The 21,107-nt window shown below is 40.3% G+C and overlaps 2 long non-coding RNA genes across 5 annotated transcripts in view; one reads left to right on the forward strand and one right to left on the reverse strand.

The window, feature by feature from the left end:
- Nucleotides 1–21,107, reverse strand: part of LOC308577003 — a 110,031-nt gene that overhangs the window by 19,204 nt on the left and 69,720 nt on the right. The window lies entirely within an intron of this gene.
- Nucleotides 9,445–11,741, forward strand: LOC308577008. The gene is made up of 3 exons (XR_014003328.1): nucleotides 9,445–9,456; nucleotides 10,272–10,396; nucleotides 11,469–11,741. It is a non-coding gene; the product is annotated as an uncharacterized lncRNA (long non-coding RNA).

Consider the following 21,107-nt stretch of genomic DNA (forward strand, 5'->3'; position numbering starts at 1 on the left):
GCAAACATTTTATTTTAGATTAGTTGAAGAAACATGCAATAAGATTGGCGTAGTTTCAATATCTGTGTGTCTTTTCATGAGAGTGACTGTTACTTGTGGACATTTTGATTTTATGTAACCTTTATGTGAGATAATTATTTGTAAATATTTACCATAATTTTATTGGTTCCAAAAATAAAAATAATTTTTTTAAGTTCAAAGGATATAATGTTGCTTTTCTTCCAGAGAAGAGTGAAATGGGTTGACAGCAAAGAAATAAAAAACTCTTGATATTAGCTGAACCACTGGATTCTAAATAATCTCTCAGGGCAAATGTACCTTTCAAGTAAATATATATGTAAATATGCATTGTTGCGTTTCTATTAAGGTAAGATTGCCAGCCACTGCCAACACACTCATTTGCTATATACTTTCAGTAGCAACTTGCACTTTGGTTTGGTGGCTGAATTCCACTTCCTAACAATGATGGCTGGTCCATTAGGGCTAATGGGGCACTGTCCCACCAACTGCAGTCTGTTCCCAATGGTGGACCTATATTTTTGGAGATTGAACTGTCACGGGGCCCCTTCGCAACAGCATCAAGGTCTGTGTAACCACTGTTATCTTCTTCAGTGGGGTTGCTCCATGACAGATCACCACACCTTTACAACATCTGTGCTGCTGACTCTCAAACTTTGGGCTTGTTGAAATATATACAGTAACAAATGAACCTTGAGTTTGTGCCACTCAAATTGGGTCTGCTAGGCAATGTGGGCTAAAGTTGCTTCTGGGGTCCCTGCACAATTTGGATCCCTTATCTTCCAGACCAAATCCCAAAGAAGGAAAGCAGACTGTATAGTCCAGGAGGCCCCAAAGAGACTAATATCCAGTCTCCTAGATGGTGTACAAGTCACCTTGGAGCAATTTCTCCAGAAGTTCCACTAGCTGAACCTGTAATTAATATTAAATTGACTTTAAAATAAAACATATGTTATTACACAAAAGCTTTAGTTAATGAAAAAATTAATTATTTATTCTCAGTGAATTATGAATAATCAGATTATTTAGAGTTGACTGCCTTCAAAGTAAGGGAGGGGGAGCAATATTACACATTACTGGTCTTTCCCCCAAAAGCCAGCAGTTTCGTCACACTTTCCCAGTGTAAAGGAAAATTTAGCAGCCTGTGCTTCTCTTCTAAATTAACTGTACATATAATGTGCCAGAAGGGTACCCTTTCTATTTATTTATTTATGAATGGAAAGGGTGCCCCTTATACCACTTTGCTTCCAGTTTATCCATCCACACCATTTTTAGTTATAAAAGGATGAAATCCACATGGCATCTCTGCTCCATAAACCTCACTGGTTTATGGAGCAGAGTTATGCAAGAGCAGCACCTTTTCTTTCTGCAGTACTGTTTCCATTAGCAAGGTTGTGTACAAAGACTCTCCTCCTGCAAAGAGGGGAGGGGTTGTGGGCGGGAGCCGATCTCCACCTCAAGCAGGGGGTGTTAGCTCCCTGCCACCCACTCACCTGGCTGGTGCCCCACACCCACGGCCAAGCGCCCAACCAGGTGGCTTGAGGGGGCGTGGACAGCAGCTTAACTTGCTGCTGTGCCAGCCATGCGGCCTCACTTTTCGCCGTCCCGTCGCGAGTCTTTTCTTTCTTTCTGCAGTACTGTTTCCATTAGCAAGGTTGTTTACAACTTGACTGGAGACAAATTAGGAACATCTTAAAGACTCCAATTGGTGTCAAGCTGGTTTGATAATCAACATATTAAACAGTAACAACAACAACATGATGCATATGCATTTTGGATACTGTTGTGTAACCACAGATCAAAAACCCAGCACTGGAAACACAGTGAGTGCATAATAATTGCCAGTGTGACCATAGCTTGAACTGGACATTATGCCCACTAGTTGCATATTAAAGGTACAGGTGAAAAACTGTCCACTGACTATCAAAGTAGGCTCACATTGTGTCCAAATCATCTCAGAGTGCTTTCACAACACACTCTCCATTGTGCTGATCCTGACCAGTTCGCAAATTAGTAGGAAGCTAATGGGAAAGATTACAAAAACCTCATCACACAGCACTTCATGCCAGCCAAGATTCATTCGTTTGATCGAATGCACCGGAAGATACCCTCCTGTATACACGCCACCGCTTCGCCACATTATGGAGCCTTGGCTGAAATGGGACATGGAGGATGCTACTAGATCTGAAATATCAAAACTTTCAATAACTCAACAACTGGAAAGCTTTAAAAAAAATCTCCATAGGCAACTACTGAAGTAACAGAGCTGTGAAATCAATCAGATAAATTATGTATTATCTACCAAAGCCAATAATTCATTGTCACATCCTCACAGAGTAGCAACCAGTTAAGTATAACTACACTGATACACTCCTATTTTGGGAAACAAGCAAGACAGAGAAAACTGCCTACATGAAATCCCTTCCTTCTCAGGGCTGAACTGGCCAACCCCTAAAATGAGATTTATCATACCCTAACAAACTGAGACACAGAGAGATAATTTTCAGGTCCTGATATGAAGAGTTGCATCATACTGAAAGCTCTGCAGGTAATTGAGATTCCCATTTCTGACTATAATTTTTATACTTCAGATATATTTCTGTCAAGCAAATGTATGAGTGGAGATGTTTATTGGTTCTGCTTTGTTCAGTCTGCTTCCTCTCCTAATAATAAAAAACCCCTCCCTAGCACTTGATTTGAATTGCCTTTTTAGAGCGGTTGGAGGTAACACATCTGATTAAAATACCCTGTAATGTTTCTGCCTGAGGTATGGAGGGCATTTCCCTCCCTTTAGGTGTTCAATCCCAGGCCGCTTCATTCCTCACCGGATGCCCTTCTAACATGCAAATAGGGAAGTTTTCTTACAAATGGGTATTTGCATTGTCATTCAAAGTGTGCATAAATACGAAACCATAAAGAAGAAAAGAACATTTGTACTTCAAACTCTATAATCAAAGGAAATAAAAACCAATGAAAACTAAAAGGCAAGTAAGAACATTGCTGTTAACTGGATTGGACACTTTTAAAAAATAATCACATTTTCAAACTGCAGACCAAACACTGGAAGGCTAGACCAAAAAAATAAATGAAATAAAAATCAATGTTCTACTCCCCATCTCATATGTTAAACATTGTATCGGTTTGGAGCTTCTTATAAAACTGTCCAGAGCTTGTTTTAAACCTGGTGCAAATGTCAGGCTTAGCTGAGATTATTTCAAGGTGAAACTAAATTTATCCGAAATTCTCCTCCTAGCTACATCCTAGCCCAACAATTCACTCGGGATTGTTGAGTTCATCCAGATGATGCAACTGGCAGGCAACATGTCAACTAGGGACTCAGCTACACAGCTGCAAATAAAACGTTTTAAATGTGTTATAATGTACAATATACAAATGTGACACTGCGCAAAATTCAATGTATTTTTCAAAACCTTTTTAAAAAGCATTTTTATATGTGTGTAGATTCCTCCTATGACATGTTGACCTGCTGAACACAAAGTTCTGAACCGTCATATTCATTAGCCAGAGGGAATTAAGGCCTCATAAACAACATTAACTGATGAAAAATCAACAGACGCCTGAATCATTAATTATTTTTTCCACAAACTGTCACACATTGGACTGGATGTGTCCTTGCACTGTGAGTCTTACTAGTATTAAAATTAAAACGCTCCCATTCTGCAAAATAGGAATCCTGTTTTCCTCGCCCCTTGATGATACCGATTTGGTCAACCAAAATGGTCAAAGGCCTGGAAACGATGCCTTATGAGGAACGGCTAAGGGAGCTGGGCATGTTTAGCCTGGAGAAGAGGAGGTTAAGGGGTGATATGATAGCCATGTTCAAATATATAAAAGGATGTCACATAGAGGAGGGAGAAAGGTTGTTTTCTGCTGCTCCAGAGAAGCGGACACGGAGCAATGGATCCAAACTACAAGAAAGAAGATTCCACCTAAACATTAGGAAGAACTTCCTGACAGTAAGAGCTGTTCGACAGTGGAATTTGCTGCCAAGGAGTGTGGTGGAGTCTCCTACTTTGGAGGTCTTTAAGCAGAGGCTTGACAACCATATGTCAGGAGTGCTCTGATGGTGTTTCCTGCTTGGCAGGGGGTTGGACTCGATGGCCCTTGTGGTCTCTTCCAACTCTATGATTTTATGATTCTATGATTTGACACATATAGTATACATCTCCACACTGGCAATTTCCCAAAGTTTGCTGAACCAGAGAGGTATAGTAGGAGCTTTATTGCTCTTCTTCTGGATGTTATCCTCATAGACTAATATCTATGCCCAAACCTGCCTCTGACCAACTATCATCCCCATGTTGTCTTTTGTTAATGCAGATACACAGAATATCTTTAAAACCAGGTGCCTTGACTCATCTGCCATGCTAAAAACCAATGCCTCAAAAGGCATGAGACCTCTAGGGTGTTGCTCCTGAACCTTCCTCTTGGAAACAAAGTACAGGATCTGATGGATATTAAACCAGTTGACTTGGACATTGGCTAATTTAATCTCTCAGTTGTTCATCTGTAGGTGGGATTAATCAGGATTGCCATACTTTCCATGTGATAGATGAATGCATTAAGGAGTTATGCTGGAAGGAAAGTTAGTGGAAAGTTTGTGTCCACATAGGAACATCCACTGATTGTAACAGTTCTATCTTCACTCAGGGCTTGTCTATTGCCTGCTATCGGATAAATTAATTGACACAACTGAAAAGCTTCATAACTCAGAATATTTAAACTGTTTTAGAATGTTTTTCATTTATTTATTTCATAAAATTTCTACACCCCTTGATTGTAAAAAAACCCCCCTCAAAGTAGTTTACACACACACACAAAAGCTTTTGCTTGGTTTTTGCTTTTAAATTGTGTATCTGTTTGCCGGCCTGGGCTACTTTGAAAGGAAATGTGGGCTATAAATTCAATAAACAAAATTTCAATAACTAATAATAGTTTTTTCCCCCAGATGTGGAATTCACCAACATCATGAATTGTTCTTTTGTATAGTACATCACAATGAAGTCTGGTCTGTTTATTCTGAAAAATAACGTTGCTAATAGAAGCCTGCCATTTCCCAAGTACATTTTAAGCACATACACACACACACACACACACACACACACACACACACACACGTTGAACATCACCCTGATCATGTTTTAAACCCACTTTTTGAAACCCACCACCTAGGAGCTGCTTCACATCTGCTTTATCAAGACCATTCAAACTGCCAACAGTCATCAGAAAAGGTCAACTATTTGATTTCGACATTTAAAAAATACTTGTGCAAATTGGCTTGGATCACAGTAGACAGCAGGCTTCATCAGCCATTATTTCTGATCAATGCAAATAAGATGGATGTCACTCAAGAGAGAGGCATTGAAAACAAGCAGTATAATCCAGTATAATCCTCTGAAAGGATTGTGTGGAGTGTGTGGAGGGGAGAGAGAAATGAACATGGTATTGATTAGCATCTAATCCAGTTTTTCCCAAGCTTATTAAAACTGGAGGTATACTTCACTTTCATATCCCAAAAGGTTTACATGTGAAGCATGTGAAAAAGTAAAAAAAATCTTTCTACAGAGGTAGCCACCCCCTGGTGTCTCTGCATGAGTCCCTGCCCTGATAGGAAAAAAGGCGAGCTCAGAGGTAACTAATGCAGAGATACAACAAACAGCTCTGAGGGATGGAAAGAAATTGTGCTGCATCTCTGCTTCAGGTGTGATTGGTTCATTCAGCTGCCCTAAATGCCAAGACACAGCAGAATTCGCCACATACAGAGAGAAGAGACAATCTGTAAGGAGACACTCCCAGAACAAACTCTGGGCCCCATCTTCCTTGATGCGTGGGTGCTATGGTCCTCCCAGCAGCCATTAGTTAAACTGATTTATTTTTAACAGCCCTTCAACAGATCTCTCATCACATGCTTGTATGCCCAAGGACATGGTGTGGGCAGCATAGTGTAATGGTTAGGGTGTTGGACTAAGACAAGGAAGACTCAAGCTCAAATCTCCGCTTGGCCTCTGGTCTATCATACTCTCCCAGCCTGGACAACTTGAAACGGCTAATTAACGATTATGATTATTTTATTAAATTTACATAAAATTCTCTAAGAGTCTTACAAAGAGAAATACAAAACAACATTTAAAAGTAAAAAATAGAGTAATTAAAACAATAAAAATTGATAAATCAAAATTTTCTTTCTGCTGAAAGAAAATGGAAGGGACATCATATAGGTTGTCTTGAGCTCCTTGAAAAAAAAAGGTTGAATAGGATACGTATACATAACTAACCATTCAAAAGTGTGTTTGACATATTTGTTCTGAAACACACACCTCCCCACCACGGTCTCTTTGCATGTTTCCCTTCTTCAGAGGAGCAACATCTTCTCTCAAGAGATGGGTTGGTTCAGCCAGTCTTCCCCATTTTGCAATTTGGATAGCAATGAAACCAGCATTAGATTGACTTCTCTATGTGTGGTCTTTCCATTTATTCTGTTGATACTAACAATGCCTCTTGCTTATTCACTGATAGTACAGTAGAGTATATAAAGCAATAATGCATATTGATCAGACTGTACTGAACACCAATTATTCATTTTAAGGAGAGCCCAGTACCTTCTGGAAAATGCATTCTTGCCAAAGGCACATTAGGAGAAGGAATTGTGTGACAATGCAGTGAGCTGCTACAGACACTGTGCAAGAAAACAGTTATTGAGCTTTAACCAATTCCATGATCCTGCTCATAAAAAGTTGGGTAGAAAGATGGTTCCAAATCCAGAAACACCAGCTGAACATAAATCTTGAAATGCTACAAGGAGCTGAAAAATGTCTATAAATCCTTCATTTAAATGTGATATGTCTGCTAGGAGAGAGTAATCCAGAGAGCAACTGAAAGCCATCACCATGCATTTGAAATGAATTTGGCCAATATTTCAGTGTAGAGTGGATGGTTTTCATCACAAAACATGAGACAGATACTGTATAAGAGCAAATGCGTAATTTTATAAATAGGTTGTAACAAAATTCTTTTAAGCATGGAAATATGAGTCTAATTATGTGGTTCTAACTCCAATATTGCACCAAAATTCCAATCAGTCTTATTCAATTCTGAAATTAAGCCTTCTACATTTCTGTTAAGCCTTCTACTGATGCTTCCATCACCAGTGCTTTTTTTTTCTTTAAAAATGTTTAAGGGTACTCTCATTTTGACTCAAGAAAATCACCATTTTATAGTTCAAATCGGGAAAAATAAATACGGTAAATGGACAAAAGTACAAAGATTCACAAAATGTTTAGGGGTATCTGTAGCCCTGCGTCCCCCCAGAAAAAAGCACTGTTCATCATCATAAACATTCTGAATGCGTGCAGTTTTCTGAACCTTCCTTGTATCTCACCCAGTCACATTTTTTGTGATCTTTTACTTTTAAAATAATTTCTATACAACTGGATATAGTGACCCAGGAATACAAATGTTTTAAAATTGTCTGCAGAGTTCTTTAGGACGATACGATATGATACAATACGATAATCTTTATTGTCATTGTCCCATACAGAACAATGAAATTGAAAAAAACTACATCAGACTTTCAAAAACCAACATGCCTGCAATCCCAGCTATCCCAGCCTGGTTAACCCCCTAAAAACTCTGACACCCCATAATTAAATATAATATACTCCCATAGAGACTACCTTACATTGCGTTTAAAACCAAAATCGCATTTGGATAGAAACTGTTTCTCAGGCGGCTTGTCCTAGTCTTTATAACCCTGTACCTTCTTCCAGAAGGCAGAAGCTGAAAGAGATCATTTCCGGGGTGCGCACTATCCTGCACTATCTCTGCAGCTTTCTTATGAAACCTGGAAGCATAGATTCCTCAAACCATGCAACTTATTCTATCCAGACTCAGAGTCTAAACAAAATGCAACCATTGAGAAAAGCAGCAAAAAAATAAGGTGGTCAAAACAGTCAAAAGATTCAGTTCAAATGTGGCCTCTTTCTTCTTTAAGGCTGGGAAAACAAAATCATTATCTTAATATTATCTTTATCAGGTGACTGGTGTGACCCTAGACAATTTCTATCTCTATCCAGTGCTAGTCATACTCAAGAGTAGACTCATTGGAATTAATAAACATTACTAACTTAGGTCCATTAATTTCAATGGATTTACTCTGAGTAGTTTGTTGGATTCAACCCCATGTGCGCAATGCAGCCCCTGCTGCAGTAATGCTGGCAAACGGAGGAGATACATTTACCGTACGCTGCATCATTAATGCTCAGTGTGTTAAGTGGCCTTTAAATTAAACTAAGTTAAATAAACCCTTCTTTAATTTCCTAGTGAATCTTTTTCATTAACAGACACATTAAGGCTGAGCTCATTTACATATAGCTTATGCAAGCACATGATTCTGGAATGTCCAATTAATGAGACATAATCTGACTTGGAATGGGCAAGTGGCACAAGGGGGTGTGTTGAGTTGTGTAGACACCAGGTCTGTCTCCAAAGGAGCACTGTGGCTCCAAGTCCTGTGCAAATTGGGTGAAAAGAAATAATGTGATAACTGAGTAGTCCAAGACTAATGACCCAGCTATAGAAACAAGTAATCCATTTCAGGAGTTGAAGAAAAAAGAAGCAGATCAACAGCACACATTTGTTTGTACAAAGTAGGGAGAGACAAAGAAACTCGCTAGGTGGGTGTATCAAATTTTGCACAAATTCACATATTGAAAGTAAACATGTAAGTTATGCTTTGGGTTTAGAAACTCAATCAAAATGTGAGCTATCTCCCTGATTTGGTTTGGGGTCCAATGTGGTGATCCTGATAGGGCCAGTTTGGCCATGAACCAAATCAGGGGCCTTGTCTAGTCCTAATGTTTAATTAGAAAGGGGGGGGGGAGATACAGGCAGAGACTCTTACCTGCATCATCTCAGGGTCATGGGTTCAACCTGGGAGGAAGCATCCTCACTGAGACTCCCTCAAAGGCTCAAAACCAATGGCTCAGTTTAATGGGGAGCCAATGCGTATTCAACCAGGGCAACATGCCCATTAGAGAACACGGCCACAGATGCAAGTACAGTAGTTATAACAGATTTATGAAACAGATTTTACATTACTAATACCTGTGTGGAGAAACAACACCTGTGAATGAGAAACCAAGGCTCAACAGACAATGTAGCCAGGATTGTGATGTCACAATACTTCAACATGATGGTGCACTTCATTAGAACATTCCCATGTCATCTCCTGTCGAAAGAGTTTCTCTGTCTCACATCTGCAAGGGCAATCTAAAGCACATCACTGGCTGTTAACATGAGCAACTTCTGTTTCAGTGTATCTGAAGAAGTGTGCATGCACACGAAAGCTCATACCAAGAACTAACTTAGTTGGTCTTTAAGGTGCTACTGGAAGGATTTTTTTTATTTTGTTAACATGAGGTGAGTCAAAAGAGGGTTAATTTCAAAACTTTCTTCATTTCAGCAGCCTCATTTAAAAGGGGAGAAGCCTGTTGGTTGTTGCTGCTGCCACTGTTAAAGTTTAGCTGTTAAACAATTAGAAATTGGAACACTTTGTGATCTACTGTAAATCACTGAGAGATTTACCAGTAGATCCCAATATCTACCTTCTACCCACCAGTAGAATTGGCTTCCAAAGTATACAATGAAAGCTAACAGTTTCCACACATACATGGCCTAAATTAGAGTTTGGACAGAGTACTGAAGACGAAATTATCAAATGAGTTAAACAAGTTTAACCCCTCTGGAATCAATGGTCAAGAACATTCAACATTGAATCACACCCAGTGAAGTCATGATGGAGTCAGATGCTTCTCTTTACTTCATGTATTTGTGAATTCTGATCAATGACTTGAGTCTTCCCAAATTTTACATGCATAAGTGGCTATTTTAAGCCTCACCAAGACAGCATATCCCTGTTTACCATATGACAGATTAATACTTTTATTTCTATTATGCAAAATCATTTCCCCAACCCCCCCTCCCAATCCCTGGAAGTCTCTCTTCTTTCTTGTCTCTACGTGCCCAGCATGCCCTAATGACAAAGGTTGATAAATAAAACCAGAAGGCAGGGGACTGTTTGGCTCAGCGACTTGCCCACTTCTGGGATGAGGGTTTTCAAATCATTGACTAAAAAATAATTCTGATTAGATGACTATAAAAGGTGAAAAGTGTAATAAGTTTAGCGTCCCTGCCTGGGAACATCAGAGGCACACAACCTCTTGAATATTGATCAGGTCTGAAAGAAAAGCCAAGGAGAAGAGAGAGCAGGAACAACACTCCTTTGGACAGCGATAACTGCGTATCACACCCAGGCCTCATCCATAGGGAACAAGGCAACACAAACCCATTAAAATCAATGGTAAGGCTGACTACAATGCAACGTGCATTTCTCCCTTGATTTACAACTTAATGTCTCTGACATCCCTCCACTTTCAAAGACAAAATTCTTTTGCATGAGGAACATTGAGATTTACTATAATACCAAAAGGCAACTTTTGCACTTACAACTAGGTGGCTATTGTCAACACCAGATCATTATTCCAGTGGGCGTTGAACTAAGTGTTCATTCATAGTGATTCCTGGTCAATTAGCACTTGAAACAATAGCGTGTTATTGTAGGTTCCTTAATTTATAGACAATTGGCTATTTAAAAAGGGGTTGCACAACTTCATTGAGATCTGGTAGTGTGTCCTGGTTAAGAGACTAACTAAGAGCTTATCCACACTTCCCTTCACTCTTTCCAGGCCTGGTCCATGCTTTGAGCTTTAAATCCACGGAAAACACAAATTGACGTTTGCTCTGCTTGAGTGCTAAAGAGTGGGTTTTCATGGGGAAAGCTCAGGGGCAAAAACCAAAACAAAACACACACTTTTAAGCATGTGCCTGGAAAGAGAACGGCAAAAGGTAAGTGTGGTTCAAATCTTGCTTCTGCCATGAAATCACTAGGTGACATTTGAGAAGCTACTTTCTCCAGGCATGAGCTTCCAATCTGCAATAATTGGTGTGTGTGTTAATATTGACTTACCGTACAAGACTGGTTGTACAGATTACAAGTAGGTATTATATGTGAAGTGCTTTGAACACTTGAAAGTGTTATTCAAATGCTATCACTGCTGTTGCTGTTGCTACTATTACTACTACCACCAGTGGCATAGCATGGGAAACTAGGGGGCGGTTGCCCAGGGTGGAAAATTGTTAGGGGGTGTAGAATATCAACACCTGGTGGTGCCTCAATACAGTTGTGCACTTCCATCACTGGGCTCCGTCGAAAACGGCTTCTCCATGTGAATCAGGAAGTGACATCTCCAGACAACGGAAGGACTCTTATCTCTGCGGCTGCAATGTCCTCGGTGATGCGGACGCCGTTAGGTAATTGAATGTGCATATGTACTCCATCCATTTCCCTCTTTCCCACCCACCCTTCCACACAGCCCCAGGTGCCGGTAACCCACGCTATGCCGCTGACTACTACTGCTATTGACAGCTACTCACAGAGGCAGCACAGATGACAGTGGACAGCCCTTACCTTAATGCCTTCCCTGAACTCCCAGAATGATCAAGCTAACTACTCTTCAAAATGCACTCTTGGGCTACATGAACCTTAGAACAATCTCATCCAGCAAGGCAATTCTCATGCTGAAGAAGCACTTCTTTCTCAAATCAGATGTATTTATTTTTTAACCACTAAAGCTTATTGAGCCCTTTGTCAAACAAGATGGCTTTTTTTTTTTTTTTTTTTTTTTTGCTATAAATAAAATCCACATAGGCACACCGCAGCTTTTTGGGTATCCCTGATACCAAACAGCTGAACAGCTGAACCTTGGGTGTGCGGAGAGCTATCACTTCTATGTGATGCAAACATTCCTTAAATTTTCCTCCATACAATAGATGTGAGATCTGTATCCCATATGTGTGTGTGTGTGTGTGTGTGTGTGTAACATGCCATTAAATCATGACTAGAATTCAAGTCTAAATACTGTGTTTCTTCAAGCGAGTCTGCATTTGTTAATACAAAAAGGGGAAAAAATGTATTCTGGTATAAAACCCTTGAGATGGCACATTTCATTTCCAGCGGGTCATAGGAGACAGCAGGCACTGTTAAATTTGTTCTATTATTCACGCATGTACACAATAAAAAAAAAATGGCAATACAATTACCTATGCAAAGTCCACGATACTGTGAACTGTCAAAGGAGGCTGGGAGGCAAACTACCAGAATTTAAAACAAAATATTACCATGAAACACACTCGATCTGACACTGCAAAGCCTTTTGATAGTCCTAAACATATTGAATGCCCAGTGGAAATTTAGCTTTTCATTCCGGCCCAAATTTGATTAACCATGGCAGGAATGGAGAAATCCCTTTTCAGCAGCAGTCTGAGGTCACCGTCGCTTTCAGACAGGTGCAGAAATGCAGCTCAGGATGCAATAGCTAAGGCATAATCTCCAACAATTTCTAATCCAACGTACAATGAACAGCAGGGCTCGTCCAAGTTAGGCTGCTATTAACAACCCAGTCAAAGAGGTGGTGGTCTTAAATATATTGATTTGTTCAGACAAAAGCTCTGTTTGAAACAGTGGGATTTAATTCCAAGTCATTTGCGATCTAAGTGGTAGCCACGACCACCATCATCATTTTATTTCGCCTTTCCATAGTTAAAACAATGCTCAAGGCAGCTTCCATGACAAGATTTACATAATTACCAACATAACAAAAGTCATAAGCAATAAATAAAACACATCAAAAGGTACACAACCAAATAGAAAACAATTTCCACATAAATCATAAAATCTAAAACAAAAAATACAACATTAATATCAAAAACAATATAAAGTGACATAGATAAAAAATAAAAACAATATTAAAAAAGGAGCGCTCTCTGTCCAGCAGCAGCAGCAGCAGTCCTTAAGGGAGCCTGTCAAGCCCCACCCTAAGCCTGGTGGAGAGAGGCAGGGCACTTATAGATGGTTGAGAAAGGAAGACAGTTTAGTACTGCAGGACAGAAGAGTCAACAAGAGGATAAGTCAAGGAATTATTGAGCGGTAAACTCATAATCACTTACATGGTTAGAGCAGTTTACAAAGGATCTATTCTTACGCGGCTCTAAGAAAACCAGGTGCTTGCTTGCTACTAACCAGCATGGATTCTTAAGATTATGCACACTAGGGCATTTTGCCCTAACCTGATGCTCTACAGCTCTTTTAGACGGCAACCATCAGCCCCTGGACTAGCATGATCAATGGTGATAGGAGCAGAGTCCAAAACATCCAGAGGGCGCCATGTTGAGGAAGGCTGTGCTAGACCATTCCTTATCAAATTGCCTTTTCTGGCTTTCTCAAGGTCCAACCTTTGAGAAAATCCTTCCTTTACTCATCTCCCTGTATTTCAGCCAGCTGTCCTCGAACCTGCACGGCCAAAATGAATGAAACTTTTGACAACTTCAACAGGTTGAGGCTACTGTGATGGATTTCCTAGACTGGCAGGGGGTTGAGCTGAATGACCATTGAGACCCCTCCAATCTCTGATTTAATGACTTCCTGTTCCTGTTGCAGAAGCCAAGTCGAAGAGCCTGCAGTCCCCGGGAGACTGTTCAAACATTGGTGGCCACTTTCTTGTAATCTTTTAGTTATCTTTAGAATACATTTTAAAATAAATTGAAGTTAAATACCAATGACGGTTGCTACGTTGAGCACATTTAATTGGGCTAAGGTTGCAATCTCTCTCACACTTGAGGTAAAATACCACCAAAGTAAATGCAGCTCAAACTTTTTAGGATTAACATATACCCATATTTTTTCGGTCATAGACAGGACTTAAGAGCAGCTTTGAAAGAGCAGTTTAGACGGGGAAAAGATTTCCAGCATGCACACAAATCCCTCCCACAAAATAGTAGCAAGTTTGGATGCACCCACTGTCCTTATTCCAAAATGTGTCAGGTTCTACAAGAGACCCAAAGGCAGAAACCCAATCTGTCCCCCTTATCAAGGGGACCTAGATTTCCCATTTCAGGACCTCTCAGTCCAGTTGCTTGGGAGGAGTGTAAATCCCAGCCACATTCCTTCCTGGGGAAGGATTAATTCTTGCCTCTTGCCAATAGAACAGAGGCGCACATATTATGCTGAAAGGTCCTGCTAGAGGACACCGTCAAGACAGCAAAGGACAGAATCCTGGTCTTCTGATTGAACCCCAAGACCAATTCACTTGCCAATTAACACCCTGTTGATAGGAGCAACTGCCTTCCCTGCCACAGGTTTATTTAGCAGGAAGCACATGCTGATGCTGAGATGATTTTCAGTGTGTTATATCACCTTTGCAAGATAATCAATAAAAATTTAAATGAGAAGAAGTTGGTTGGTTCTTTAAATCCCATTAAACTTGAGCACCAATTTATAACCCTCTGCAGAATTAAGTGTTTTTAGAACACCAGTACTGTGTAATAGCATTTGCAAAACACTCGCTGTCCTTTTGTTGATGTGATTAATCATTCCTATGGTATGTTTTGAATATTCCAGTTGCAGGTTTGCAAAACTGTGTAACTCATTTCATAAATTTTGTTCTTGCTGGAGTGGTTCCACAAGCATCCTCATTCTGCCAGGCGAACAATGACGGCTGCTGCTTATTTGCCCTGTTAATTCTGCAGTTGTGAAGACTAGAGACAGTCATACTATGTGGTACTAAATTTATGTATTGCACAAATTTAATCTATTCTTTAATACATCACACACATGATGCTTGCTAATCCAAAATGAATGTAATAAATCTGAAATTTCTAATGTTACTGTGAAATAGCGCCATTGATAAAACAGCACTTTGTACGCAACAAAGATTTTCATGTTTTATTGGGGAGGGGGAGAAATATGTAAATACAACAATCAACTCCAACATAACAACTAAAATAACTTTTAATTGTTTTCCCTTCCCTTATATTTTCTGCATGGCTGACTTTGCTTACGGCTTCGTGAAAGGCCAACTCATCAGTTTTAGTTGTTAATCAAGAACAGTAATTGTGTAAGTTATAAACATACAGAACGATACTTTGCCTAATAGGATAACACATCCCAGAAAATGCAAAGTGGTGGAGTTTTTTCATGCTAATAATTTGTAAGGCTTTTATTTGAATAAACAAACTCCCAAAGAGGCATTTGAAATCGAGACATTACGAGTTTTTCCCATGTACATTTATGAAACAGAGGGTGCCCATTCAGAAAAAAAGAAGCTTGTCTTGCAGATCTGAAAAACAGATTCCTTGCTGTGCTCCTTCAGCTTGAAATCTGTCTGGTGCCAAGGAAAATCAGGGAATACCCCTAGCATGAAACTAAAGTAACAACTGTGTTATCAGTTTCGGTGCTAAAAGCGTGAGATGCCTCATGTGGGCAACTTGCTGAAGCAAAAGAGATGCTGAATTCTTCTTCATGACTATGAATGGCAATTCAGCCAGTATACATTTAGGACGGGTTGCCTCTCTCTGCTGTTGTGCTTGGGTCATGAATGTGATCCTGCTTAAAGTCAAACCGAAGTGATGCAAGGAAGTGCTTTAGACACATTTATCTCAGCTAAAGTCACATCTGTCTCATTCACACTCCTTTTTCTGTAATTGAGAAATCAAGGAAGATCATTGATGTTGCTGAGCTTTTGACAAGTTCCTTTTGTTTAAGCTCATGATTATTCTAGCTTCCCGAGTTGAATGGATAGCTGGCCATAACCTTAGCCATGTTCACACATAATGCAAAGCCAAAGCCATGACTGACACAAGCCAAGGTTTATAAACTATCAACCATGGCTTATTTTATATATATATATTTTGTTAAATTTTATTAAATTCAAAAATTTTATTAAACCTTTTTTAAAAAAAACAAGTAACCAAGGCTCACCACCGCCATCATCATCATATAAGCATACTGCCCCATACCCACAAAATAAATGGAATTCCTGCTCCTCCCAAATAAATGGAATTCCAAAGAGAAAGGATCTGGCTTACCTCCTTTTTCCTAAACCACTTCAAATGGGAAAAAGTAAAGCTACTGCCTTAGTATGTTTTGGAAGGCCAAGTCCACCATTCTGGACGCTGGCCGGCCCAGCCTCTCTCATGTTGGTGGATTCCCAGCAAAATACAGAGCTTCTTTTTATTCCATCTAAGACCCATCATAATGGCAAGCTTCTATGCCACCTCCTGGGTTATGTCTCTTTGTTACAGTCTAGAATGTTCAGTCTCCAGTACAATGGCAAGGCTCCCAGGCAACATCTGGAAGGTGAGTGTAGTTCTTAACAGGTCACATTGTTCCATGGGACAAATTAAGTGGGCTGCTAAATCTTGGCCATGGCTGAGGGGGCCAAACCCAGCTCAGGGTCCTTCTGGGAAAGATTATACACAGAGACACATCCTCCCTTCTTCCTAGTACCCCACCCTTTAATTTAATGGATGTTCCTCTATTGCTGTTCCTATCACTCTATCATGAAGGTGAACCAATATTCCTCCAGATGTTGTCAGACATCAACTCCTGTTAGCCCCAATCATGCATGGCCAATGACCAGGGTGAGGGGAACTGGAGTTCATCAACACCTGGCCACAGGTCCCCTAATATTGGGCTAGTGTTTGAAACAACAAAAATGTTAACAAATACAGGTTTAGGAACTTTTGTATTGGTCTAATGGCGACCCCAATTACAATTTCATTATTAACAGTAATGTTCAAATGCAATGCAAGGTTTGGATGGGTGCTTGAGCACTTAAGTAAAGCCATATACTGGCATCAACTCATAGCCTGACAGAGAATCTACTGAGTTATTAAATGGATTTAAGTGGATGAATTCTGGTGCAGTCTGCTCAGCAATGCATGAAGAAAAGAGTTTGAGGTGTAAAAAATGTCAAATAGCTTTCTCATATGCATTAAACTGTTAATAAAGATAAAATGATCTTTATGTTTTGGGTTTCTAATGTCTCTTTTATGAAAGTAACCAGGAGCTTTGATTCACGATTCGTTGGTTTCCGAACGGTGTGTCATTACTTAGAACACATCAAGAATAACTTGTAGACAAGACACGGAGCCTGGGGGGAAAAGCTGGCAAAGTGAGCTGGAATACCTGCAGCTTTTGATACTGTGACTCACCTATTGTGGTTGTTTCTCAGTGGCACCATGGACTGGTGGTCATTTGTGGAGGTAGCAGGAGTGAGGGACAGGAGGCAATTTAAGGAATAAGTTATAGTGCCCCCAAGCTGGAGCAGAAAGCAATCACTAGTCACAAAACTGATCCCTATCCATTGGCCTGAAGTGGGACTGAGCTATGCTTCAAGGGAAAGGAGTGTTCTGTTCTCTCCAACAAAGGAGAACCAAAAATACTCAGTGGTGTAGTGGTAAATTTTGAGGAAGAGAAGCTCATTGTGACAGCCCTCATAGCCGCGTCTCCAAGGAGAGGACAAAAATGAAGCCAAGGGAAACCTGAGTTCACATCCCAGATTAGGCATGAAGCTCACTGGTGACCCTGGGCTAATGACTATCTGAGCCTACCCTACCTAACAAAGAGATCGTGGGATGTATTCAGCTACGTTTTAGTGCGGGTAGACCCACTGAAATTAATGGACCTAACTTAGTCGTGTTCATTTATTTCAATGGACCTACTCCGAGTAAAGCTCAGTTGACTACCACCTTCTGCACCTGTCCTCCGGTCCCAAGTTACAATGCTGACAAATACTGCTCCAATAGATGACCCAGTTGGTCCTGCAATGAAAGCAAGCACAGAAACTACGCTCCCGCCCCCTAGCCATGTTCCTCTTCATTATACCAGTGAGAATAGCCATTCTGCAGATTTCTAATAGAAAGTGTTCAGCATCTTCAAAAATGACAACTTCCATGCATCTCCAAGGCAAGGGAAGACAGTTAAAAGTTTAGGGGTGGGGATTTGTATCCCTGTCCTTTCCTTCTCCCTAACAATTATCTTTTTGTTTTTACATTTGATTTTTTAAATGCTATATTGATTTTATTACATGCACCATTTTGAGAAGAGTTCCATTCTTCTTGATTTAGCAGTGCCAAAATATTTATTAAGTAAATGGTCAGATAACATGCCAGTTATGATGGTGCACGCTCCTCAGCCCATTCTGGTTATTTATTTATTTTAGGAGTGTCCAGATTGCCCTTCAGTAATCTGGAGAAAAAACGGTCAGGGAGAGCAAGCGTACAAGCAAAATGCTAAAGCAATGTATAAAATCTGAACTAAAAGTGACAGAAAACAATAAAAAACAATACTAAAAAAAATAAAAATCCAAATTGAACAGACAAGACGAGCGTTAAAACCAATTCACACTTTACATGATGAAATGTTTAGGAGAATAAACACGGTATAGTTGGTGCCACAAGGTAAGCCGTTCTTAGGAGGGCCATGACTGAAAAGCTACCCCCTCAGTCAGCACTCACATAATTTCAGATTGTAAATTAGCCTTTGCAAGTTTAGTTGAAACATTTTATAGCAAGGAATAAAGAGTTAGTTGGTTAGTTAGTTAATTCTAACATTCATGGAGCTCCCTTATTCAATGAAAAATGTCTTCAGATTTTCCCAGCAATGCTTTAAGGACTTTTGAAATATTTCACTGCCAGACAGTGCTATAGATGCGAGACCTATGCAAAATCCCAGGTCATATTTCGAATTCAAGTCAGCCTGTCAAAGTAGAAAAAGACCCAACTTCATTCATTAAAGTTCAATTAGAGCTTAAAATTAAATTAATAACTGACAGACCACCTTTGAATGACACTGGAAGCATAATATGCAGGGGCACCATTTCAGATTTTAGAAGCAAGGACCAGGTTCTCATCAAATCAGCTCTTGGATTTACTTAAGGTTAAACTATGAACAACCACAACAACACCTCATTTGTTTATTCTGCAAACAAATTATCAATCACATTTTTTTAAAAAAAGGTGTCCATAAGCAAAGCTCTGATGGATTAGACACAAGGCCCATCTAGTCTAACAGATGGCGGCTAACAGATTGAGTTTGAATCCTGACAAGACAGAAGTACTGTTTCTGGGGGACAGGAGGCGGGCTGGTGTGGAGGATTCCCTGGTCCTGAATGGGGTAACTGTGCCCCTGAAGGACCAGGTGCGCAGCCTGGGTGTCATTTTGGACTCACAGCTGTCCATGGAAGCGCAGGTTAATTCTGTGTCCAGGGCAGCTGTTTACCAGCTCCACCTGGTACGCAGGCTGAGACCCTATCTGCCCGCGGACTGCCTCGCCAGAGTGGTGCATGCTCTGGTTATCTCCCGCTTGGACTACTGCAATGCGCTCTACGTGGGGCTACCTTTGAAGGTGACCCAGAAACTACAACTAATCCAAAATGTGGCAGCTAGACTGGTGACGGGGAGCGGCCGCAGAGACCGTATTAACAGCGGTCTTGAAAGACCTACAATGGCTCCCAGTACGTTTCCGAGCACAATTCAAAGTGTTGGTGCTGACCTTTAAAGCCCTAAACGGCCTCGGTCCAGTATATCTGAAGGAGCGTCTCCACCCCCATCGTTCTGCCCGGACAGTTCCCTCACAGCAGGAAGTGAGGTTACAGGGAACCAAGCAAAGGGCCTTCTCGGTAGTGGCGCCCACCCTGTGGAACGCCTTCCCACCAGATGTCAAAGAGAAAAATAACTACCAAACTTTTAGAAGACATCTAAAGGCAGCCCTGTTTAGAGAAGCTTTTAATGTTTAATAGGTTATTGTATTTTAGTGTTTTGTTGGAAGCCGCCCAGAATGGCTGGGGAAACCCGGCCAGATGGGCGGGGTATAAATTATTATTATTATTATTATTATTATTATTATTATTATTTAGCTTTCTGCGCTACCATTAGCCAATCAGGTGCCTCTGGGAAGCTCAGAAGCAAGACATGTGCACCAATCACACACCCCAGAAACTGGTATTCAGAGGCACACAGCTTCTGATACTGAAAACAAATTGCTATAATATTAATAATAACAATGATAATATTGCTTGTGTGCAGCTTTATCCAATCATTTTAAAGTGACTTATAAATAGCAAACTATGCAATATAACCTATGAAAAACAAAATAATTTAAAGCAAAGTATAATTAAACAATTAACGCAATCCTTCCATTCCCTAGTTCCACTCATCACAGGCAGCTCCCAAAGGAGGAAAATATATCCCCAGCTATGGCAAAGCAAAAGCAAAATAAAGCACTCAAATGCTTGCAAGATATAGTCCGGGAGATATATAGCCATTGTGTGGCTATTGACAGCCCCCGAGAATTTCTGTAATCCCCTTTTAAAGACGTCAAAGTTGGTGGCCGTAGGTTAACTATGTGCTGTGTGAGGAAGAGCGTCCTTTTTGTCCAACATTACTCAAGGGGATGATAAATAGGAGGAAGCAGTGTGTATGCACAAACTGAAAGGGGGGGGGGTAAGTAGTGAGATTCTCCAATGACATCTTTTGAGACTGGTGCTATTTAACCTCCTCATAATTTGGAGTGAGCAGTGAAATGGCACACCAATACCACCCCTCTTGTTAGTACATACCATCTGAGTTTGCCATTAGGAGGAGAGATGGCGTGATCAGTCACATAGTGTGGCAACATTGGAACTCCCTGAGATCAGGCAGGCCCATCGTACCTTGATTCCTGAATGTTTTCTGTTCCGGAAATCTGTTTGACTTCCAAAAACATTCGAAAACCAAGGCGCGGCTTCCGATTGGCCGCAGGAGCTTCGTGCACTCAATCAGAAGCCACAGAAGCAGTGTCGGACGTTCAGCTTCCAAAGAACATTTGCAAACCGGGACACTTACTTCTGGGTTTGCAGCATTTGGGAGCCAAAATGTATGAGTACCAAGGCGTTCGGCAACCAAGGTACGACTGTATTGTTTTCAGCACCTGCTTAAAACATTTTGTTTAGGCAAGCCTATCCAGACTTCTTGAAGTTACATGTGTGTTAACTTTTTAGCTACTGTTTTAATATTTTAATAATCTATTCCATGTTTCTAAATACCCATTTTTGACTGTTTCTTAACTGAGAATTTAAACATTTTATATATATATATATATATATATATAGAGAGAGAGAGAGAGAGAGAGAGAG

Source organism: Podarcis bocagei (genome assembly GCF_964188305.1).
Source record: "Podarcis bocagei genome assembly, chromosome: 17".
Classification (NCBI taxonomy): Eukaryota; Metazoa; Chordata; class Lepidosauria; order Squamata; family Lacertidae; genus Podarcis; species Podarcis bocagei.